We start from the raw sequence: 26,035 nt of genomic DNA, 5'->3' as shown, positions 1-26,035 counted from the left end.
ACCACCTGGTAAGTATCAAAGGGGTATGTCCATTTGGCTGAGCTTACGTGAGTCCCATTACATTGCCCGCAAATAAGCTGTCTTCCCGCGGTTATATTTAAACATTTTCGTTCGTCACAAATACAAATAATCCGTCCCTTGTTGATCCGACAATGTTGACGGACACACTGTGTCTGTACACAAGAATCATTCTTAGGGACTAAGGCATAGGCACATCCCCATCCCTGCCCCGTGAAACAAAGCGGATAGCTTGCAGTGTCTGGGCAAGCTTTTCCTCCCTCCTGTTGGGACCCCTTGCATGTAGGATTTGTGGGGTTTACAAGTCCCACACATCTCCCCTGTAAACCTCTTTTATATTTGCCAATTTGTCCCTTACAGGGTGTCTCTGATGTATCTACAGTATATAAGTCATGAGGGGTCCACCCAGGGGTGGCTACAAATAGGGCTTCTACAGATTGTGTTAATGGGTAACATACAGTTCGATTCCCATGTAAATGTATGTGGGCTTTGTAAAACAAGTTATCTTCCAGCCCAGTCAGATTTACGGTTACCACAACACAAAATAATACAATTACATACGCGATTACATACATTTTCGCAACAGTTGTAACTTAATATTACACTTTTAATCTTTTACAGTTTATTTCGTTTATTAACCCGCGCACGCCGGCTCTTGCTTGCAGTCTTTGCCTGTGTCGAGGAAAGCAGTACTGTTAGTTCATCAATTTAGCTTACTTATCTCCTTTGTGTAATTTCAGCTGTGTCCAGTGCTTCCAGACACCTTTCCCTCTTATGTCTATACAGGCACAGGTGTCCCCACTAATTATAATTTCATATGGCCCATTCCACTTTGGTGCAAACCCTGGTTTGTCGGGTAGTGTTTTCACTAGGACGCGACTTCCCACTGTTGGGACGTCAGGGAGCGTTTCCAGCTCTCTCTCTGCGTCTTTTATTTCCTGATTATCTTTTACCAATTTGCGCATCCCTTTTAGCTGGGTGCTCAGGTCCAGAACGTATCTCTTGATTTTATCTTTTAGTGGACCGACATCGGTCCCACCTGTTATGATGCTTTCTGGTAACTGCATCGCCCGTCCTGTCATTAGTTCATAAGGGGTTAATCCGATGGTCCGGTTCGTGGTCGCCCTTAATTTCATTAGTATGGTGGGCAATACCTCTGTCCACCTTCTTCCTGATGTCTGCATGGCCTTAGCAAGTGCATTTTTTAGTGTTCTGTTCATACGTCCTACCATTCCAGAGCTCTGCGGGTGGTAGGGGATGTGAAATTTTTGTTTTATCCCCATTAATTGGCACACTGTTTTTATTACCTTTCCAATGAAGTGCGTTCCCTGGTCCGAATCAATTTGTAGGGATACCCCCCATCTTGGGATTACCTCTTCTGCCAATATTCTGGCCACTGTGGTGGCCGTGCAGTTTGAAGTTGGGAATGCTTCCACCCACCGGGTGAATTGGTCTATGATGACCAGACAGTAAGTTTTGCCATGGGACTGTGGCAGTGGTCCTGTAAAATCGAGTTGTAGATGTTCCCACTGTCTCGGCTGGTGTCCCATTTTAATTTTTATGGGTCTGCCAGGGTTGTGTTGCGCGCACGTCACGCATCGGTGACAGTGTCGGGCAATATCCTTTCCCATTCCCTTCCACCACCACCACTCCTTTCCGATATTAGTGATCATGGCCTCTCTACCCACATGTGAGAGTCCATGATGTAATCCCAATAGGGTGTTTTGTATGCACTCTGGTGCTATTACCTTATCTTCTCGTCTCCAAATGTTATCTGTCCCCTTGACTGCTCCCTGCGCTTCCCACTTCTCTTTTTCTTCCTTTGGGGTATCCTCATGTAAACCCTGAATGTCTACTTCGGCTTCTGTTGGTTCTATTGTTGCTATGGGTAATTCATCAATCGTTTCCTGCTCTAGGGCTATCTGTGCTGCCCTATCTGCGGTTTGGTTTCCTTTGAAATTTAGCCAGTCGGGGCTATCTCTTCCGGGTTCCTTCTGGTGCGCTTTAATTTTTATTACTGCGGCTTCTCTAGGTCTCTCGCTAGCTCTTAATAATGCCTCAATTCTCTGTTGGTGCTTGATAGGGGTTCCCCCTGTCGTTATGAACCCCCTCCTTCCCCAAGCTGTCATATAATCATGTATGACTCCGAAGGCATAGCGGCTGTCTGAATAAATGTTTACCGCTTTACCTTCGGACAACTCAAGTGCCTGGGTGAGTGCCACCAGTTCTGCCACTTGTGCAGACAAGCTTCCGTCAATTCTTCCTGACCTCACTGTTTCTAGCTTACTATTTACGACTGCCCATCCTGTTCGGGGTGATCCCTCCACATATTTTCATGACCCATCCACAAAGAGGGTCTCTTCCGCTGTTACCAGGGGCATGTCCTTTATCCTTCCTTCTCCTTCTCCTGCATCCACATCCCCACAATTGTGGGGTTCTCCTCCATCTAAGATTCCTTCTGCTGGGTTATTTCCCGTATCCCTTATTATTGTTACGGACTTACTGGGAGGTAAGAGGACAGCTTCCCATTTAGCCCTTCTCATGTTGGAGACTGACTTTAGTTTTCCTGTGTTTAACATTTCCACCAAGGTGTGTTTGGTGTGGAGGATTATGTTCCCTGTCATGATTACTGGCTCGCTAACCTTTACAGCCCATGCGGCGCAATCCAAGGCGGCTATGCACCTTGGCAGTCCAGTGACTACCGGCCCCTCTGCGGTGGAATAATACCCTATGGGTCTCCTTCTGTCGCCATGGTCCTGTGTCACTATTGCGGAATAGAACCCTTCCTCATTATTACAATAAATGTGGAAGTCTTTGTTAAGATCGGGTAAGCCTAGTCCGGGGGCTGATATTAGTTCTGTTTTTAATTTAGTGTAAGCTTCTTCTTGCTCGGGTCCCCACTCTACGGGGTCTAAAGCTGGCTTCCCCCCTTTAACGAGTCTTTGTATGGGTTCTGCGAGTTTTGTGAACCCTGGGATGAAACTCCGACTGTAGTTGAATAGTCCTAGCACCTTTCTAACCCCTCTTATATTAACCGGCCGCGGCATCTGTTGTATTGCCTCTTTCCTGTCCGCCGGCATTTCTTTAAGTCCTTGGGATATAAGGTGCCCTAGGTATAGGACCTGGGACTTCCCGATCTGCGCCTTTTTGGGGCTGACTTTTAACCCTGCGGCTTTTAATTCGCTCAGTACTAGGTATAGGGCTTCTTGATGTCCTGACTTGGACTCTGAAGCTATTAGGATGTCATCTACATATTGTAAGGTCGTGTTACCCTCTGGCAGTTCTACCCTATTTAGGATGTCACTCATCACTCGATGGAATATAACGGGGCTGTTGTGGAATCCCTGTGGTAAACGGGTCCAGGTGTACTGCTTGTCCCCTACTGTAAATGCAAATTTGTCTTGGGATTCAGGATCCAAGGGTAAGGACCAGAATCCATTAGCTATGTCCAGTACTGTAAATATGTTATGCTCCTGTGACAGTCCATTCAGGATTGTCGAAGGGCTTGCTACAATGGGGTGCAGTTTGGACGTGACTTTATTAAGTCCAGTGTAATCTATCGTGAGCCTATAGCTCCCGTCAGGTTTACTCACTGGCCATGTTGGGGAGTTAGTGGTGCTCGTGGCTTCTCTCAGGATCCCCTTTTTCACTAACCCTTTCACAATCTCTACTACAGCTTTCTCTGCTTCTGGTTTAATTGGGTACTGCCTGTGTGGCTTATGCTCTGGTCCCGGTACCTTTATTGGGTCTGTTTTGGTTAACCCGGTATCTAACTTTGTCTCAGCCCATACTCCGGGAACGGAAGCACAAATGGCTCCGAACCCTCCTGTCTCTAACTCCCATTTTCTGGTGGTGACTGTGGCCACCTTAATGGTCTCGAGGTGGCTTGTGAGTTTCCCTATTTTAATTTTTCGACCGTCCTGTCTTGGCCAAATCAATTCTCCCTTCCCACAATCTATCAAGATCTCATATTCTTTCATTAAATCATTCCCCATTATGGTTCCCTCGTTATTTCTGCACACATAGAACTTCATTGGGATATATAGATTGTTTATTTCTACTAACGTGGTCTCGCTAAGGTAGGCGGGGGTTTTGTTCCCTCCTATCCCGGTCAGATAAATCATTTTATTCGTAGTGGGTAAGGGTAGGTCGGTAACGGATATGGATGCCCCTGTGTCCACTAGCATCTCGCATTGTCTGCCCCCTACCAGTGCTGACACATAAATCCTTCCCTCCTTTTTACCCTTGTGGATGGGGGCTGCAGACCGTCAATCTTGCTGACCCTGCGTGTCCTTTTGTTCCTGGGGTTCAGCTGGGGACGTGGATTGGGCTGGGGGTCTCCCATGCTTATGCCAACATACGGCTTCCGTATGTCCGTGTCTTTTACAGTGGCTGCAATGCTTACCACTGTTCCTAGTTTTGCTCTTTCTCCGTGGAGTCCCGCAATCCCTCGCAAAGTGCCCCTGTTGTCCACAATTGTGGCAGATCAATCTGGGTTTTGTTTCACTCTCGTTACTGGAGGCTGCTATCCTTTCTAACCTTGCTCTTGCCTGTGGTTTCTCTTCCGCTGGGACGCCGCCAGCCCACTCCACCAGCTCATCGTAATTTTGGGACATGATCACTCCCATTTTTAGGATGATCTGGTGGGCACTGGAGAGTCCATCCTTAAAAGCTTGGATGAATGCTCGATCTCCTCGCCCTGGGTCCACTTGTCCTGAGCACTCTTGGTATATTCGGAACAATCGTTCCCCGTACTCAGAGGCTCCTTCCCCTTTAAGCTGCTTTGTGGTGGTGATTCTGCTCCAGTTAGTGGGGGCATTCCCTAAGACCCTCTGAATTTCTTCCTTAAACCGTAAGAAGGGTGGTTGTTGGGTATCTATTTCTGCTGTTAGGGGGATTACATGTGTCCACCGTCCCCCACTATAATCCTGCGCTATAGGGGAAGCGGGTCCACCTACTACCTGTCTCCATTTATCCGCTAGACAGGCTGCCCTGACCAGTTGGTGTATGTCTCTTAGGTGTAATTGATGTCCTACCCAGATTGTGTCTAATTCTTCCCAGAATGTAGTGTTCGCGCTTCTGGTGTGTAATTTGCCCAGGGAAGCCATTATCTGCTGTCTTTCCCCTGGGGTAAAGGGTTTATAATTTGCCTTGGGTCGCGCTGCGGTCCCCCCTCTAGTTATGGGCGCTAAGTTATGTTCCAGCTGTTCCCACTCTCCTGGGGGTGCCGTTGGCCCTTGCTGGGTGGACTCATAAGAAGGTAGAGGATCAGTTTCTCCTCCCCCTTGCCTTTCTAAAACCTGATTTCGTTTTTCCAATTCCCTCACTTGGGATTCTAGTTCTCTAATTCTTTCTTTGTCCTCTCTCCATTTCCTTGTAGAGGCAATTGTTTGTTCAATTAGACCTGCTAACTGATGTGTTAACATTATTCCTATTTTCTTCGTTCTGTTTCTTTTTACTTTATCTATCCACTTTCTCTGCTGCTCTAAGGTTTGAGAAGTATCCCAGCCATCCTTTTGCATTCTCTTTATTAACTCCTTCCTGTCTGTCATGTAGATTTCAATCAGGGAACCTGCAGATCCCCTTTTAACTTCACTATCTGCCATTTCGCAGATTTCACTAACCCCGGCCACGATTATTCTTTAGTAAAGTGTGTTAACTACCGTAGGGACTTCACTACCCCCGGCCACTATTGCTATTCTCACACCGTGTTTTACTGCCGTTACAGGGTTTTAAGTTATACTCACGGCTTCCACGATTACCACTTCGGCAATGTGCTTCTCCACCGGATTTCGGTTTAGGTCAGAGTTGATCAAACTCCTGTTCCGCCCCGCTTTTCACCACATTGACAGTACAGTTTCCAACTTTTCAATAACTTTCATGCAATCAGCTGGCACCTCTGCGTCTGTTCGCCACTACAGAGGGTGATGTTAAACCGACTTCTGCCCTTTTGTGCTTCACAATCCTTTAGTGCCCTTGGTGTCTCTCACTCACTTCAATTCCTGACCTTCACGTGGCAGATTTCTGCTCTTAATAGCCAGTCTAAGGCAGAGGTTTTGAGACAGGCACTACCTTGTCCTTTTGTTGATCAGCACAAATCACAGTAATTCTTATTCCTATCAGCAGTTAGTACTTATCACTATAACAAATATTATCACAAATAAACAGTACAAATGTTTCCCCCTTGTAAACCGTATTTCCTGATCCAGTCTGACTGTCACAGATTCCGCGATCTCTACCCCGGTTGCGACCGTGGCCAATCGATCTCACCAGTAATAGGATCCTAGCCGACTACGCCAATTGTTGTGGGAAAAATCCACTAGTAGTCAGACTTCGAGATTCAGAAAATACGATTTATTAAACGGAGCTCCGTGGAGAAGGGCGCCATGTTCATAGAACACCTTTTCTCAATTGTATGCCGGGAGCGGTTCAATTTTATACCCTTTACACAATGGGTAAACCGGTGAGTCGAACATTATCACATTGTTTAAGTGAGTACAAGTATTTAACATTTTATGAATGGGTACATTTCCCCATGTTTACAAGAGTACAAACAGGTATAGACATTTAGCATTTTATGAATGGGTACATCTCCTTATGTCTGTATCTATCAATGGCTAGTTTCGTCTCGTTCAGCTGCTAATCGGTTCCCTCGCATTCATATTTCCCGCCTTCCTTTAACATTAATCTAAGCTCTTTGTTTTGGGGTTTCCTTATCTTAAAATATGTCTTGACCCTTGGCTTTGGCTTCCTGAGGTGTTTGTTTGCTATGAGTCACTGTCTGTGATTTGGAAATGGCTTGTCTGTTAGGTTTTTCTGAACAGCAGGAGCCTGTGTCTGCTCTTTTGGCTTTCCCAGTTAACCCTTTATGTGCCAGGCAGCCATTTTAGAGTGTGCTTTTTTGTATTGCCATTTTAGAGTGTGCCCCCCTTGTATTTTCCCCCTTACACAAGCATGCCATATGCCTTCTTCACCACCTTCTCCACCTGTGACGTCACCTTCAAAGATCTGTGGACTTGCACACCCAGGTCCCTCTGCGTCTCTACACCCTTTATGGTTCTTCCATTTATCGTGTAGCTCCTCCCTACATTATTCCCACCAAAATGCATCACTTCGCATTTATCAGGATTGAACTCCATCTGCCATTTCCTTGCCCAAATTTCCAGCCTATCTATATCCTTCTGTAGCCTCTGACAATGTTCCTCACTATCTGCAAGTCCTGCCAGTTTTGTGTCGTCCGCAAACTTACTGATCACCCCAGTTACTCCTTTTTCCAGATCACTTATATAAATCACAAACAGCAGAGGTCCCAATACAGAGCCCTGCGGTACACCACTAGTCACAGGCCTCCAGCCGGAAAAAGACCCTTCCACTACCACCCTCTGTCTTCTATGACCAAGCCAGTTCTCCACCCATCTAGCCACCCCCCCCCCCCCTTTATCCCATGAGATCCAACCTTTTTCACTAGCCTATCATGAGGGACTTTGTCAAACGCTTTACTAAAGTCCATATAGACAACATCCACGGCCCTTCCTTCGTCAACCATTTTGGTCACTTCTTCAAAAAACACCACCAGGTTAGTGAGGCATGACCTCCCTCTCACAAAACCATGCTGACTATCGTTAATGAGTTTATTCCTTTCTAAATGCGCATACATCCTATCTCTAAGAATCTTCTCCAACAACTTCCCCACCACGGACGTCAAGCTCACCGACCTATAATTACCCGGGTTATCCTTCCTACCCTTCTTAAATAACGGGACCACATTGGCTATCCTCCAATCCTCTGGGACCTCACCTGCGTCCAGTGACGAGACAAAGATTTGCGTCAGAGGCCCAACGATTTCACCTCTCGTCTCCCTGAGCAGCCTTGGATAGATTCCATCAGGCCCTGGGGATTTGTCAGTCTTTATATTCTCTAACAAACCTAACACTTCCTCCTTTGTAATGGAGATTTTCTCCAACGGTTCAACACTCCCCTCAGAGACACTCCCAGTCAACACATCCCTCTCCTTTGTGAATACCGACGCAAAGTATTCATTTAGGATCTCCCCTACTTCTTTGGGCTCCAAGCATAAGTCCCCACTTTTGTCCCTGAGAGGTCCGATTTTTTCCCTAACAACCCTTTTGTTCCTAACGTATGAATAAAATGCCTTGGGATTCTCCTTAATCCTGTCTGCCAAGAACATTTCGTGACCCCTTTTTGCTCTTCTAATTCCCCGTTTGAGTACTTTCCTACTTTCTTTGTACTCCTCCAGAGCTCCCTCCGTTTTTAGCTGCTTGGACCTAACATACGCCTCTCTTTTCTTTTTGACCAGTCCCTCAATTTCCCTGGTTATCCACGGTTCTCTAATCCTACCCTTCCTATCCTTCGTTTTTACAGGCACATGCTTGTGCTGTAGCCCTAACAACCGTTCCTTAAAAGATTGCCACATACCAGATGTGGATTTACCCTCAAACAGCCTCTCCCAATCAAGAGCTGCCAATTTCTGCCTGATCCCAGTAAAGTTAGCAGAGTCTGCGTGTTCTCCTCATGTCTATGTGGATTTCCTCTGGATGCTCCAGTTTCCTCCCGCACTCCAAAGATGTGCAGGTCAGGTGGATTGGCTGTGTTAAATTGCCCCTTAGAGTCCAAAGATGTGTAGGTTATGTTGATTGCCATGGTAAATTGCTCCTTAATGTCAGGCAGACTAGCAGGGTACGTACCAGACGGTTTGGGCCTGGCTGGAATTGTTGTCCACCTAACCTGCATATCTTTTGACTCTAAAGGACAATTTAGTATGGCCAATCCCCCTAACCTACACATCTTTGTACATGAAGGGACAATTTAGCATGGGCAATCCACCTAAACTACACATTTTTGGACACTAATGGGCAATTTAGCATGGCTAATCACGTAAACTGCACATCTTTGCACTGTGGGAGGAAACCGGAGCACCCGGAGGAAACCCACGCAGACATGGGGGGGCACATGCAGACTCCACACAGACAGTCACCCAAGGCTGGAATTGAACCCGGTTCCCTGGCGCTGTTAGGCGGCAGTGCCACCCATTCTTATAAATTTACTGCAGCCCATCCTGTCTGGCTACAAAGCAATCACAATATTAATTGTTTACATACATATCCAATCAAGCTGACGATTAGGCATCATGTGGCTGTGTGATCAGTTTGTGGACAGCTCTGGACCAGCTCATCATGTCTACCAGACACATTACATCAACTGCCCCTGGGCCTTCACAATGAATCAATATAATTCAGTTTGCAATCGGTTGCTCAGTGCAGCTACCTGTGTGTGGATAAGGGGCCCAGCCAAGCCTATTAAATGGTCCATGACTGTGGTACCAAACAGCCATGATGTGGAGATGCCGGCGTTACCACGGCACTGATGGCGGTGGTACCAAACAGCCACAGGAACAAATGGTTATTCTGTCATCAAATTACTCAAGTGACATAATGCCTCATATTCACATGACAGTCCTTCAATTATAACATATGTGGCTCGCTCGCTCTATCTATCTATCTATCTATCTATCTATCTATCTATCTATCTATCTATCTATCTATCTATCTATCTATCTATCTATCTATCTATCTATTTGTCTATCTATCTATCCATGTATCTATCTATCCGTCCGTCTGTCTATCTCTGTCTGTCTGTCTGTCTGTCTATCTATCTATCTATTATATATCTGTCTATCTATCCATGTATCTATCTATCAATCTGTATGTCTATCCATCCGTCCATCAAACTATCTATCTATACATCTATCTATCTATCTGTCTATCTATCTATCTGCCTGTTTGTCTATGTTTCTATCTGTTCGTCTGTCTATCTATCTATATCTATCTATCTACTATCCATATCTATCTATCTATCTATCTATCTATCTATCTATCTATCTATCTATCTATCTATCTATCTATCTATCTATCTGTCTGCCTGTCTGTCTGTGTGTCTGTCTATCTTCTCTTCAATTGTAACTGAAGATATCCTAAATCTAACCGACCTTGAATCTAAACCTATTCCTCACTCTGCACCTAAATCTACACCTAATTGTACATTGAACTGAAAATTCCACATAACGATGACCTAACTGTAGTAATAACCTGAAGCCTTTGATGCAACATTCAGCTGAGATTTAACTTGAGTCCTGACTGTAATTTAACCCTGATCCCAAACCTAAAGCTAAACATTAAGGGTGGTATTTTATCATTTTCTGGGAGAGTTTCAGATCCGTTTTTTGGACACCTTTTCAGGCCCCCCATTCACACTCTGCCTGCAAGGCTATTGCTCATTGCAGAAGCCTGTGGGGGAGCCTTGATCCACCCAAAAACCTGCAGAGGGAGTTAGTGCGCTTGTGCAGGCCGCTGGTGCTGCACATGCGCATTAGCAGTAGCAGGGATCTGGCAGAAAAGAGCTGTCAGGCCGCTGCTCGTGCAGGTTGCCTGAAGCAGCAGCCCCCCACCCACCCCCCCCCGCCCCCCCCCCCCCCTCTCCTGCAATCGAGAGGACCCGCGATTAATACAGGGCTCACATTAATCCTAAATGTGACCACTGTATGAATTGTTCAGGTAAACCTAACTATCTCCTTGAATGGAACCCTAATCTTCAAGCTCTAATCTTAACCATGATCCGAATCGAAACCCAAAGACTAAACAGAACCTACAGTAAACTAACTGTAACGTTGATCTGAATGTTTATCCAAACCTTGAGTTCAACCTCAGCCTGACTCTGAACTCAGCATGGGATTGTGGTGTAAATTGCAATGAGTGTGGATCCTGATTTGAAGCAAAGCCCCGGCTCAAATGGAACCGTAAGCAACATCCTCCCCGGAGATATTGGGTCAGCTGTCACCCTCTGCTGGGGATACCAAGCCAGGAAAATCCTGGGATGTCTCTGTGCTCGTCCAGATAACAATATTATTGACCACATGCTTTTGTCACTCAAAATATGGAAACAGGTGATATTGATATTTTACCAATGTGAGATCTGGGCTAATTATTGAAAATGTAGAGAGGATGGAAGCAGCCAGATAGGCGAAGGTGTGGCAATGTCGCCTCATTTCTGAATGTACGTCATCCCACCCTCATAACAAGTCAGGGCTGAAGTAGCACAAACAACAAGTCAGACCGTGTGTGAGACTGATAAACATTTGATGTGTTTATTATCACACTCACTCCTTTCCCTCTCTCTGCAACAATATCCAGTCCAAAAGCTAGAACTTTCATTTACGCAGTGCCCTTTATCACAATGAAACATACCCAATGTGCTCACAAGATCATGATAAATGAAAGCGTTAAATGTATGCACACTGAATTCTGCCAACTCAACCTTAGTCCAGAATTATTTTAAGGAGTTCTTTAAAGGTGGTTATGGAGTTGAGAGACAGAGATATGTGTGTGTGCATGTGTGGGTGTCTGTCAGTGTGTGTATGTCAATGTGTCTGTCTGTGTTTCTCTGCCTGTGTGTGTGTGTGTGTGTGTGTGCATGTGTGGGTGTCTGTCAGTAGTGTGTGTGTGTCAATGTGTCTGTCTGTTTCTCTGCCTCTGTGTGTGTGTGTGTGCATGTGTATGTCTGACAGTGTGTGTGTGTCAATGTGTCTGTGTTTCTCTGCCTCTGTGTGTGTGTGTGTGTGTGTGTGTTTATTTGTGTTTGAACTTGACTGCTTCCCTCGACCCGGGTCCCAAACCCTCCACTTCGCCATGCCCCGTTATCTGTCTCGAGGAAAGGGAAAGAGAGATAGATTGAAGCCACTGGGCCTGGTGAATGAAAGGTGGCATAACATAACAAGGGATTCCTTGAACAATATTCACACAAGGTTATACAAAATCTGCAGTATATTGGATTTTCAGGAGCACAATTTATTCTATGAGCAGATTTGAGGAGCTGAGAATCATAGAATGCCTACAGTGCAGAAGAAGGCCATTCAGCCCATTGAGTTTACACTGACAACAATCCCACCCAGGCCCTATCCTTGTAAACCCATGTAATCTCCCTGACATGAAGGGGCAATCCCACCCAGACAGGTTCCACGTAACCCCAAGTATTTACCCCACTAATCCCCAAAACCCACACATCTTGGGACACTAAGGGGCAATTTAGCATGGCCAATCCACCTATTCTGCACATCTTTGGACATTAAGGGGCAATTTAGCATGAATTGCCAATTCACATAAACTGCTCATCTTTGGAGTGTGGGAGGAGATAGGAGCATCCAGAGGAAACCCATGCAGACACGTGGCAAATGTGCAAACTCCACACAGACAGCCACCCGAGGACGGAATTGAACCCGGGTCCCTGGAGCTGTGAGGCAGCAGTGCTAACCACGGTGCCACCGTGTCGGATTGCATAAGCAGTGGAGGAACAGTGGCTGGTGTTACTCTTCGTACTGTGAAGGGGGCCTGTTAATCTCCCCCCGCTTCCTTTACCCCTTCTCCTTCCACTGCCACCTCTTACAATTATCTTTCACTACTCATGCCTATTCATATCTCTTGCCCCTAGTCCACTGCTCCTTGGTGTGTATGATTAGCATGGCCAATCCACCTAACCTGCACATCTTTGGACACTAAAGGGGCAATTTAACATGACCAATCCAACGGACCTACATATCTTTGGACACTAAGGGGCAAGTTAGCATGGTCAATCCCCCTAACCTGCACATCTTTGGACACTAAGGGGCAATTTAGCATGGCCAGTCCACCTGATCTACACATGTTTGGACACTAAGAGGCAATTAAGCATGGCCAATCCACCTGACCTACACAACTTTGGACACTAAGGGACAATTTAGCATGGTCAATACACCTAACCTGCACATCTTTGACACTAAGGAGCAATTTAACATGGCCAATCCACCTAATCTACACATCTTTGGACACTAAGGAGCAATTTAACATGGCCAATCCACCTAATCTACACATCTTTGGACACTAAGGGACAATTTAATATGGCCAATCCACCTAACCTACACATTTTTGGACACTGAGGGGCAATTTAGCACAACCACTCCACCTGACCTACACATCTTTGGACACTAAGGGGAAAGTTAGCATGGTCAATCCACCTAACCTGCATATCTTTTGACTCTAAAGGACAATTTAGTATGGCCAATCCCCCTAACCTACACATCTTTGTACATGAAGGGACAATTTAGCATGGGCAATCCACCTAAACTACACATTTTTGGACACTAATGGGCAATTTAGCATGGCTAATCACGTAAACTGCACATCTTTGCACTGTGGGAGGAAACCGGAGCACCCGGAGGAAACCCACGCAGACATGGGGGGGCACATGCAGACTCCACACAGACAGTCACCCAAGGCTGGAATTGAACCCGGTTCCCTGGCGCTGTTAGGCGGCAGTGCCAACCATTCTTATACATTTACTGCAGCCCATCCTGTCTGGCTACAAAGCAATCACAATATTAATTGTTTACATACATATCCAATCAAGCTGACGATAATGCATCATGTGGCTGTGTGATCAGTTTGTGGACAGCTCTGGGCCAGCTCATCATGTCTACCAGACACATTACATCAACTGCCCCTGGGCCTTCACAATGAATCACTATAATTCAGTTTGCAATCGGTTGCTCAGTGCAGCTACCTGTGTGTGGATAAGGGGCCCAGCCAAGCCTATTAAATGGTCCATGACTGTGGTACCAAACAGCCATGATGTGGAGATGCCGGCGTTACCACGGCACTGATGGCGGTGGTACCAAACAGCCACAGGAACAAATGGTTATTCTGTCATCAAATACTCAAGTGACATAATGCCTCATATTCACACGACAGTCCTTCAATTATAACATATGTGGCTCGCTCTATCTATCTATCTATCTATCTATCTATCTATCTATCTATCTATCTATCTATCTATCTATCTATCTATCTATCTATCTATCTATCTATCTATCTATCTATCCATTTATCTATCTATCTATCTATCTATCTGTCTATCTATTCATGTATCTATCTATCCGTCCGTCTGTCTATCTCTGTCTGTCTGTCTGTCTATCTATCTATCGATTATCTATCTGTCCATCTATCCATGTATCTATCTAACAATCTGTCTGTCTATCCATCCGTCCATCAAACTATCTATACATCTATCTATCTATCTGTCTATCTATCTATCCATGTATCTATCTATCTATCAATCCGTCTGTCCATCTCTCTGTCTATCTATCTATCTATCTATCTATCTATCTATCTATCTATCTATCTATCTATCTATCTATCTATCTATCTATCTATCTATCTATCTATCTATCTATCTATCTATCTATCTGCCTGTTTGTCTACCTTTCTATCTGTCTATCTATCTATCTATCGATCTATCTACCTATCTGTCTGTCTGTCTGTCTGTCTATCTTCTCTTCAATTGTAACTGAAGATATCCTAAATCGAACCGACCTTGAATCTAAACCTATTCCTCACTCTGCACCTAAATCTACACCTAATTGTCCATTGAACTGAAAATTCCACATAACGATGACCTAACTGTAATAATAACCTGAAGCCTTTGATGCAACATTCAGCTGAGATTTAACTTGAGTCCTGACTGTAATTTAACCCTGATCCCAAACCTAAAGCTAAACATTAAGGGTGGTATTTTATCATTTTCTGGGAGAGTTTCAGATCCGTTTTTTGGACACCTTTTCAGGCCCCCCATTCCCACTCTGCCTGCAAGGCTATTGCTCATTGCAGAAGCCTGTGGGGGAGCCTTGATGCACCCACAAACCTGCAGAGGGAGTTAGTGCGCTTGTGCAGGCCGCTGGTGCTGCACATGCGCATTAGCAGTAGCAGGGATCTGGCAGAAAAGAGCTGTCAGGCCGCTGCTCGTGCAGGTTGCCTGAAGCAGCAGCCCCCCACCCGCCCCCCTCCCCCCCCTCCTGCAATCGAGAGGACCCGCGATTAATACAGGGCTCACATTAATCCTAAATGTGACCCCTGTATGAATTGTTCAGGTAAACCTATCTCCTTGAATGTAACCCTAATCTTCAAGCTCTAATCTTAACCATGATCCGAATCGAACCCCAAAGACTAAACAGAACCTACAGTAAACTAACTGTAACGTTGATCTGAATGTTTATCCAAACCTTGAGTTCAGCCTCAGCCTGACTCTGAACTCAGCATGGGATTGTGGTGTAAATTGCAATGAGTGTGGATCCTGATTTGAAGCAAAGCCCCGGCTCAAATGGAACCGTAAGCAACATCCTCCCCGGAGATATTGGGTCAGCTGTCACCCTCTGCTGGGGATACCAAGCCAGGAAAATCCTGGGATGTCTCTGTGCTCGTCCAGATAACAATATTATTGACCACATGCTTTTGTCACTCAAAATATGGAAACAGGTGATATTGATATTTTACCAATGTGAGATCTGGGCTAATTATTGAAAATGTAGAGAGGATGGAAGCAGCCAGATAGGCGAAGGTGTGGCAATGTCGCCTCATTTCTGAATGTACGTCATCCCACCCTCATAACAAGTCAGGGCTGAAGTAGCACAAACAACAAGTCAGACCGTGTGTGAGACTGATAAACATTTGATGTGTTTATTATCACACTCACTCCTTTCCCTCTCTCTGCAACAACATCCAGTCCAAAAGCTAGAACTTTCATTTACGCAGTGCCCTTTATCACAATGAAACATACCCAATGTGCTCACAAGATCATGATAAAGGAAAGCGTTAAATGTATGCACACTGAATTCTGCCAACTCAACCTTAGTCCAGAATTATTTTAAGGAGTTCTTGAAAGGTGGTTATGGAGTTGAGAGACAGAGATATGTGTGTGTGCATGTGTGGGTGTCTGTCAGTGTGTGTATGTCAATGTGTCTGTCTGTGTTTCTCTGCCTGTGTGTGTGTGTGTGTGTGTGCATGTGTGGGTGTCTGTCAGTAGTGTGTGTGTGTCAATGTGTCTGTCTGTTTCTCTGCCTCTGTGTGTGTGTGTGCATGTGTATGTCTGACAGTGTGTGTGTGTCAATGTGTCTGTGTTTCTCTGCCTCTGTGTGTGTGTGTGTGTGTGTGTGTGTGTGTTTATTTGTGTTTGAACTTGACTGCTTCCCTCGACCCGGGTCCCAAACCCTCCACTTCGCCATGCCCCGTTATCTGTCTCGAGGAAAGGGAAAGAGAGATAGATTGAAGCCACTGGGCCTGGTGAATGAAAGGTGGCATAACATAACAAGGGATTCCTTGAACAATATTCACACAAGGTTATACAAAATCTGCAGTATATTGGATTTTCAGGAGCACAATTTATTCTATGAGCAGATTTGAGGAGCTGAGAATCATAGAATGCCTACAGTGCAGAAGAAGGCCATTCAGCCCATTGAGTTTACACTGACAACAATCCCACCCAGGCCCTATCCTTGTAAACCCATGTAATCTCCCTGACATGAAGGGGCAATCCCACCCAGACAGGTTCCACGTAACCCCAAGTATTTACCCCACTAATCCCCAAAACCCACACATCTTGGGACACTAAGGGGCAATTTAGCATGGCCAATCCACCTATTCTGCACATCTTTGGACATTAAGGGGCAATTTAGCATGAATTGCCAATTCACATAAACTGCTCATCTTTGGAGTGTGGGAGGAGATAGGAGCATCCAGAGGAAACCCATGCAGACACGTGGCAAATGTGCAAACTCCACACAGACAGCCACCCGAGGACGGAATTGAACCCGGGTCCCTGGAGCTGTGAGGCAGCAGTGCTAACCACGGTGCCACCGTGTCGGATTGCATAAGCAGTGGAGGAACAGTGGCTGGTGTTACTCTTCGTACTGTGAAGGGGGCCTGTTAATCTCCCCCCGCTTCCTTTACCCCTTCTCCTTCCACTGCCACCTCTTACAATTATCTTTCACTACTCATGCCTATTCATATCTCTTGCCCCTAGTCCACTGCTCCTTGGTGTGTATGATTAGCATGGCCAATCCACCTAACCTGCACATCTTTGGACACTAAAGGGGCAATTTAACATGACCAATCCAACGGACCTACATATCTTTGGACACTAAGGGGCAAGTTAGCATGGTCGATCCCCCTAACCTGCACATCTTTGGACACTAAGGGGCAATTTAGCATGGCCAGTCCACCTGATCTACACATGTTTGGACACTAAGAGGCAATTAAGCATGGCCAATCCACCTGACCTACACAACTTTGGACACTAAGGGACAATTTAGCATGGTCAATACACCTAACCTGCACATCTTTGACACTAAGGAGCAATTTAACATGGCCAATCCACCTAATCTACACATCTTTGGACACTAAGGAGCAATTTAACATGGCCAATCCACCTAATCTACACATCTTTGGACACTAAGGGACAATTTAATATGGCCAATCCACCTAACCTACACATTTTTGGACACTGAGGGGCAATTTAGCACAACCACTCCACCTGACCTACACATCTTTGGACACTAAGGGGAAAGTTAGCATGGTCAATCCACCTAACCTGCATATCTTTTGACTCTAAAGGACAATTTAGTATGGCCAATCCCCCTAACCTACACATCTTTGTACATGAAGGGACAATTTAGCATGGGCAATCCACCTAAACTACACATTTTTGGACACTAATGGGCAATTTAGCATGGCTAATCACGTAAACTGCACATCTTTGCACTGTGGGAGGAAACCGGAGCACCCGGAGGAAACCCACGCAGACATGGGGGGGCACATGCAGACTCCACACAGACAGTCACCCAAGGCTGGAATTGAACCCGGTTCCCTGGCGCTGTTAGGCGGCAGTGCCAACCATTCTTATACATTTACTGCAGCCCATCCTGTCTGGCTACAAAGCAATCACAATATTAATTGTTTACATACATATCCAATCAAGCTGACGATAATGCATCATGTGGCTGTGTGATCAGTTTGTGGACAGCTCTGGGCCAGCTCATCATGTCTACCAGACACATTACATCAACTGCCCCTGGGCCTTCACAATGAATCACTATAATTCAGTTTGCAATCGGTTGCTCAGTGCAGCTACCTGTGTGTGGATAAGGGGCCCAGCCAAGCCTATTAAATGGTCCATGACTGTGGTACCAAACAGCCATGATGTGGAGATGCCGGCGTTACCACGGCACTGATGGCGGTGGTACCAAACAGCCACAGGAACAAATGGTTATTCTGTCATCAAATACTCAAGTGACATAATGCCTCATATTCACACGACAGTCCTTCAATTATAACATATGTGGCTCGCTCTATCTATCTATCTATCTATCTATCTATCTATCTATCTATCTATCTATCTATCTATCTATCTATCTATCTATCTATCTATCTATCTATCTATCTATTTGTCTATCTATCTATTCATGTATCTATCTATCCGTCCGTCTGTCTATCTCTGTCTGTCTGTCTGTCTATCAATCTATCTATTATCTATCTGTCTATCTATCCATGTATCTATCTATCAATCTGTCTGTCTATCCATCCGTCCAACAAACTATCTATACATCTATCGATCTATCTGTCTATCTATCTATCCATGTATCTATCTATCTATCAATCCGTCTGTCCATCTCTCTGTCTATCTATCTATCTATCTATCTATCTATCTATCTATCTATCTATCTATCTATCTATCTATCTATCTATCTGCCTGTTTGTCTGTCTGTCTATCTATCTATCTATCTATCTATCTATCTATCTATCTATCTATCTATCTATCTATCTATCTATCTATCTATCTATCTATCTTTCTATCTATCTATCTATCTATCTATCTATCTATCTATCTATCTATCTATCTATCTGTCTGTCTATCTATCTATCTGTCTGTCTGTCTGTCTGTCTATCTTCTCTTCAATTGTAACTGAAGATATCCTAAATCTAACCGACCTTGAATCTAAACCTATTCCTCACTCTGCACCTAAATCTAAACCTAATTGTACATTGAACTGAAAATTCCACATAACGATGACCTAACTGTAATAATAACCTGAAGCCTTTGATGCAACATTCAGCTGAGATTTAACTTGAGTTCTGACTGTAATTTAACCCTGATCCCAAACCTAAAGCTAAACATTAAGGGTGGTATTTTATCATTTTCTGGGAGAGTTTCAGATCCGTTTTTTGGACACCTTTTCAGGCCCCCCATTCCCACTCTGCCTGCAAGGCTATTGCTCATTGCAGAAGCCTGTGGGGGAGCCTTGATGCACCCAAAAACCTGCAGAGGGAGTTAGTGCGCTTGTGCAGGCCGCTGGTGCTGCACATGCGCATTAGCAGTAGCAGGGATCTGGCAGAAAAGAGCTGTCAGGCCGCTGCTCGTGCAGGTTGCCTGAAGCAGCAGCCCCCCACCCCGCCCCCCCGCCCCCCCCCCCCTCCCCCCCACTCTCCTGCAATCGAGAGGACCCGCGATTAATACAGGGCTCACATTAATCCTAAATGTGACCCCTGTATGAATTGTTCAGGTAAACCTCACTATCTCCTTGAATGTAACCCTAATCTTCAAGCTCTAATCTTAACCATGATCCGAATCGAAACCCAAAGACTAAACAGAACCTACAGTAAACTAACTGTAACGTTGATCTGAATGTTTATGCAAACCTTGAGTTCAACCTCAGCCTGACTCTGAACTCAGCATGGGATTGTGGTGTAAATTGCAATGAGTGTGGATCCTGATTTGAAGCAAAGCCCCGGCTCAAATGGAACCGTAAGCAACATCCTCCCCGGAGATATTGGGTCAGCTGTCACCCTCTGCTGGGGATACCAAGCCAGGAAAATCCTGGGATGTCTCTGTGCTCGTCCAGATAACAATATTATTGACCACATGCTTTTGTCACTCAAAATATGTAAACAGGTGATATTGATATTTTACCAATGTGAGATCTGGGCTAATTATTGAAAATGTAGAGAGGATGGAAGCAGCCAGATAGGCGAAGGTGTGGCAATGTCGCCTCATTTCTGAATGTACGTCATCCCACCCTCATAACAAGTCAGGGCTGAAGTAGCACAAACAACAAGTCAGACCGTGTGTGAGACTGATAAACATTTGATGTGTTTGTTATCACACTCACTCCTTTCCCTCTCTCTGCAACAACATCCAGTCCAAAAGCTAGAACTTTCATTTACGCAGTGCCCTTTATCACAATGAAACATACCCAATGTGCTCACAAGATCATGATAAAGGAAAGCGTTAAATGTATGCACACTGAATTCTGCCAACTCAACCTTAGTCCAGAATTATTTTAAGGAGTTCTTTAAAGGTGGTTATGGAGTTGAGAGACAGAGATATGTGTGTGTGCATGTGTGGGTGTCTGTCAGTGTGTGTATGTCAATGTGTCTGTCTGTGTTTCTCTGCCTGTGTGTGTGTGTGTGTGTGTGTGTGTGCATGTGTGGGTGTCTGTCAGGAGTGTGTGTGTGTCAATGTGTCTGTCTGTTTCTCTGCCTCTGTGTGTGTGTGTGCATGTGTATGTCTGACAGTGTGTGTGTGTCAATGTGTCTGTGTTTCTCTGCCTCTGTGTGTGTGTGTGTGTGTGTGTGTTTATTTGTGTTTGAACTTGACTGCTTCCCTCGACCCGGGTCCCAAACCCTCCACTTCGCCATGCCCCGTTATCTGTCTCGAGGAAAGGTAAAGAGAGATAGATTGAAGCCACTGGGCCTGGTGAATGAAAGGTGGCATAACATAACAAGGGATTCCTTGAACAATATTCACACAAGGTTATACAAAATCTGCAGTATATTGGATTTTCAGGAGCACAATTTATTCTATGAGCAGATTTGAGGAGCTGAGAATCATAGAATGCCTACAGTGCAGAAGAAGGCCATTCAGCCCATTGAGTTTACACTGACAACAATCCCACCCAGGCCCTATCCTTGTAAACCCATGTAATCTCCCTGACATGAAGGGGCAATCCCACCCAGACAGGTTCCACGTAACCCCAAGTATTTACCCCACTAATCCCCAAAACCCACACATCTTGGGACACTAAGGGGCAATTTAGCATGGCCAATCCACCTATTCTGCACATCTTTGGACATTAAGGGGCAATTTAGCATGAATTGCCAATTCACATAAACTGCTCATCTTTGGAGTGTGGGAGGAGATAGGAGCATCCAGAGGAAACCCATGCAGACACGTGGCAAATGTGCAAACTCCACACAGACAGCCACCCGAGGACGGAATTGAACCCGGGTCCCTGGAGCTGTGAGGCAGCAGTGCTAACCACGGTGCCACCGTGTCGGATTGCATAAGCAGTGGAGGAACAGTGGCTGGTGTTACTCCTCGTGCTGTGAAGGGGGCCTGTTAATCTCCCCCCGCTTCCTTTACCCCTTCTCCTTCCACTGCCACCTCTTACAATTATCTTTCACTACTCATGCCTATTCATATCTCTTGCCCCTAGTCCACTGCTCCTTGGTGTGTATGATTAGCATGGCCAATCCACCTAACCTGCACATCTTTGGACACTAAAGGGGCAATTTAACATGACCAATCCAACGGACCTACATATCTTTGGACACTAAGGGGCAAGTTAGCATGGTCAATCCCCCTAACCTGCACATCTTTGGACACTAAGGGGCAATTTAGCATGGCCAGTCCACCTGATCTACACATGTTTGGACACTAAGAGGCAATTAAGCATGGCCAATCCACCTGACCTACACAACTTTGGACACTAAGGGACAATTTAGCATGGTCAATACACCTAACCTGCACATCTTTGACACTAAGGAGCAATTTAACATGGCCAATCCACCTAATCTACACATCTTTGGACACTAAGGAGCAATTTAACATGGCCAATCCACCTAATCTACACATCTTTGGACACTAAGGGACAATTTAATATGGCCAATCCACCTAACCTACACATTTTTGGACACTGAGGGGCAATTTAGCACAACCACTCCACCTGACCTACACATCTTTGGACACTAAGGGGAAAGTTAGCATGGTCAATCCACCTAACCTGCATATCTTTTGACTCTAAAGGACAATTTAGTATGGCCAATCCCCCTAACCTACACATCTTTGTACATGAAGGGACAATTTAGCATGGGCAATCCACCTAAACTACACATTTTTGGACACTAATGGGCAATTTAGCATGGCTAATCACGTAAACTGCACATCTTTGCACTGTGGGAGGAAACCGGAGCACCCGGAGGAAACCCACGCAGACATGGGGGGGCACATGCAGACTCCACACAGACAGTCACCCAAGGCTGGAATTGAACCCGGTTCCCTGGCGCTGTTAGGCGGCAGTGCCAACCATTCTTATACATTTACTGCAGCCCATCCTGTCTGGCTACAAAGCAATCACAATATTAATTGTTTACATACATATCCAATCAAGCTGACGATAATGCATCATGTGGCTGTGTGATCAGTTTGTGGACAGCTCTGGGCCAGCTCATCATGTCTACCAGACACATTACATCAACTGCCCCTGGGCCTTCACAATGAATCACTATAATTCAGTTTGCAATCGGTTGCTCAGTGCAGCTACCTGTGTGTGGATAAGGGGCCCAGCCAAGCCTATTAAATGGTCCATGACTGTGGTACCAAACAGCCATGATGTGGAGATGCCGGCGTTACCACGGCACTGATGGCGGTGGTACCAAACAGCCACAGGAACAAATGGTTATTCTGTCATCAAATACTCAAGTGACATAATGCCTCATATTCACACGACAGTCCTTCAATTATAACATATGTGGCTCGCTCTATCTATCTATCTATCTATCTATCTATCTATCTATCTATCTATCTATCTATCTATCTATCTATCTATCTATCTATCTATCTATCTATCTATCTATCTATCTATCTATCTATCTATCTATCTATCTATTCATGTATCTATCTATCCGTCCGTCTGTCTATCTCTGTCTGTCTGTCTGTCTATCAATCTATCTATTATCTATCTGTCTATCTATCCATGTATCTATCTATCAATCTGTCTGTCTATCCATCCGTCCAACAAACTATCTATACATCTATCGATCTATCTGTCTATCTATCTATCCATGTATCTATCTATCTATCAATCCGTCTGTCCATCTCTCTGTCTATCTATCTATCTATCTATCTATCTATCTATCTATCTATCTATCTATCTATCTATCTATCTATCTATCTATCTATCTATCTATCTATCTATCTATCTATCTATCTGCCTGTTTGTCTGTATATCTATCTATCTATCTATCTATCTATCTATCTATCTATCTATCTATCTATCTATCTATCTATCTATCTATCTATCTATCTGTCTATCTATCTATCTGTCTGTCTGTCTGTCTATCTTCTCTTCAATTGTAACTGAAGATATCCTAAATCTAACCGACCTTGAATCTAAACCTATTCCTCACTCTGCACCTAAATCTACACCTAATTGTACATTGAACTGAAAATTCCACATAACGATGACCTAACTGTAATAATAACCTGAAGCCTTTGATGCAACATTCAGCTGAGATTTAACTTGAGTTCTGACTGTAATTTAACCCTGATCCCAAACCTAAAGCTAAACATTAAGGGTGGTATTTTATCATTTTCTGGGAGAGTTTCAGATCCGTTTTTTGGACACCTTTTCAGGCCCCCCATTCCCACTCTGCCTGCAAGGCTATTGCTCATTGCAGAAGCCTGTGGGGGAGCCTTGATGCACCCAAAAACCTGCAGAGGGAGTTAGTGCGCTTGTGCAGGCCGCTGGTGCTGCACATGCGCATTAGCAGTAGCAGGGATCTGGCAGAAAAGAGCTGTCAGGCCGCTGCTCGTGCAGGTTGCCTGAAGCAGCAGCCCCCCACCCCGCCCGCCGCCCCCCCCCCCCCCACTCTCCTGCAATCGAGAGGACCCGCGATTAATACAGGGCTCACATTAATCCTAAATGTGACCCCTGTATGAATTGTTCAGGTAAACCTCACTATCTCCTTGAATGTAACCCTAATCTTCAAGCTCTAATCTTAACCATGATCCGAATCGAAACCCAAAGACTAAACAGAACCTACAGTAAACTAACTGTAACGTTGATCTGAATGTTTATGCAAACCTTGAGTTCAACCTCAGCCTGACTCTGAACTCAGCATGGGATTGTGGTGTAAATTGCAATGAGTGTGGATCCTGATTTGAAGCAAAGCCCCGGCTCAAATGGAACCGTAAGCAACATCCTCCCCGGAGATATTGGGTCAGCTGTCACCCTCTGCTGGGGATACCAAGCCAAGAAAATCCTGGGATGTCTCTGTGCTCGTCCAGATAACAATATTATTGACCACATGCTTTTGTCACTCAAAATATGTAAACAGGTGATATTGATATTTTACCAATGTGAGATCTGGGCTAATTATTGAAAATGTAGAGAGGATGGAAGCAGCCAGATAGGCGAAGGTGTGGCAATGTCGCCTCATTTCTGAATGTACGTCATCCCACCCTCATAACAAGTCAGGGCTGAAGTAGCACAAACAACAAGTCAGACCGTGTGTGAGACTGATAAACATTTGATGTGTTTGTTATCACACTCACTCCTTTCCCTCTCTCTGCAACAACATCCAGTCCAAAAGCTAGAACTTTCATTTACGCAGTGCCCTTTATCACAATGAAACATACCCAATGTGCTCACAAGATCATGATAAAGGAAAGCGTTAAATGTATGCACACTGAATTCTGCCAACTCAACCTTAGTCCAGAATTATTTTAAGGAGTTCTTTAAAGGTGGTTATGGAGTTGAGAGACAGAGATATGTGTGTGTGCATGTGTGGGTGTCTGTCAGTGTGTGTATGTCAATGTGTCTGTCTGTGTTTCTCTGCCTGTGTGTGTGTGTGTGTGTGTGTGTGCATGTGTGGGTGTCTGTCAGTAGTGTGTGTGTGTCAATGTGTCTGTCTGTTTCTCTGCCTCTGTGTGTGTGTGTGCATGTGTATGTCTGACAGTGTGTGTGTGTCAATGTGTCTGTGTTTCTCTGCCTCTGTGTGTGTGTGTGTGTGTGTGTGTGTGTGTGTGTGTTTATTTGTGTTTGAACTTGACTGCTTCCCTCGACCCGGGTCCCAAACCCTCCACTTCGCCATGCCCCGTTATCTGTCTCGAGGAAAGGGAAAGAGAGATAGATTGAAGCCACTGGGCCTGGTGAATGAAAGGTGGCATAACATAACAAGGGATTCCTTGAACAATATGCACACAAGGTTATACAAAATCTGCAGTATATTGGATTTTCAGGAGCACAATTTATTCTATGAGCAGATTTGAGGAGTTGAGAATCATAGAATGCCTACAGTGCAGAAGAAGGCCATTCAGCCCATTGAGTTTACACTGACAACAATCCCACCCAGGCCCTATCCTTGTAAACCCATGTAATCTCCCTGACATGAAGGGGCAATCCCACCCAGACCAGTTCCACGGAACCCCAAGTATTTACCCCACTAATCCCCAAAACCCACACATCTTGGGACACTAAGGGGCAATTTAGCATGGCCAATCCACCTATTCTGCACATCTTTGGACATTAATGGGCAATTTAGCATGAATTGCCAATTCACATAAACTGCTCATCTTTGGAGTGTGGGAGGAGATAGGAGCATCCAGAGGAAACCCATGCAGACACGTGGCAAATGTGCAAACTCCACACAGACAGCCACCCGAGGACGGAATTGAACCCGGGTCCCTGGAGCTGTGAGGCAGCAGTGCTAACCACGGTGCCACCGTGTCGGATTGCATAAGCAGTGGAGGAACAGTGGCTGGTGTTACTCTTCGTGCTGTGAAGGGGGCCTGTTAATCTCCCCCCGCTTCCTTTACCCCTTCTCCTTCCACTGCCACCTCTTACAATTATCTTTCACTACTCATGCCTATTCATATCTCTTGCCCCTAGTCCACTGCTCCTTGGTGTGTATGATTAGCATGGCCAATCCACCTAACCTGCACATCTTTGGACACTAAAGGGGCAATTTAACATGACCAATCCAACGGACCTACATATCTTTGGACACTAAGGGGCAAGTTAGCATGGTCAATCCCCTTAACCTGCACATCTTTGGACACTAAGGGGCAATTTAGCATGGCCAGT

The sequence above is a fragment of the Mustelus asterias genome, unplaced genomic scaffold (assembly GCF_964213995.1).
Source record: "Mustelus asterias unplaced genomic scaffold, sMusAst1.hap1.1 HAP1_SCAFFOLD_456, whole genome shotgun sequence".
In the NCBI taxonomy this organism is placed as follows: domain Eukaryota; kingdom Metazoa; phylum Chordata; class Chondrichthyes; order Carcharhiniformes; family Triakidae; genus Mustelus; species Mustelus asterias.
Note: the sequence above shows the minus strand (reverse complement) of the source record.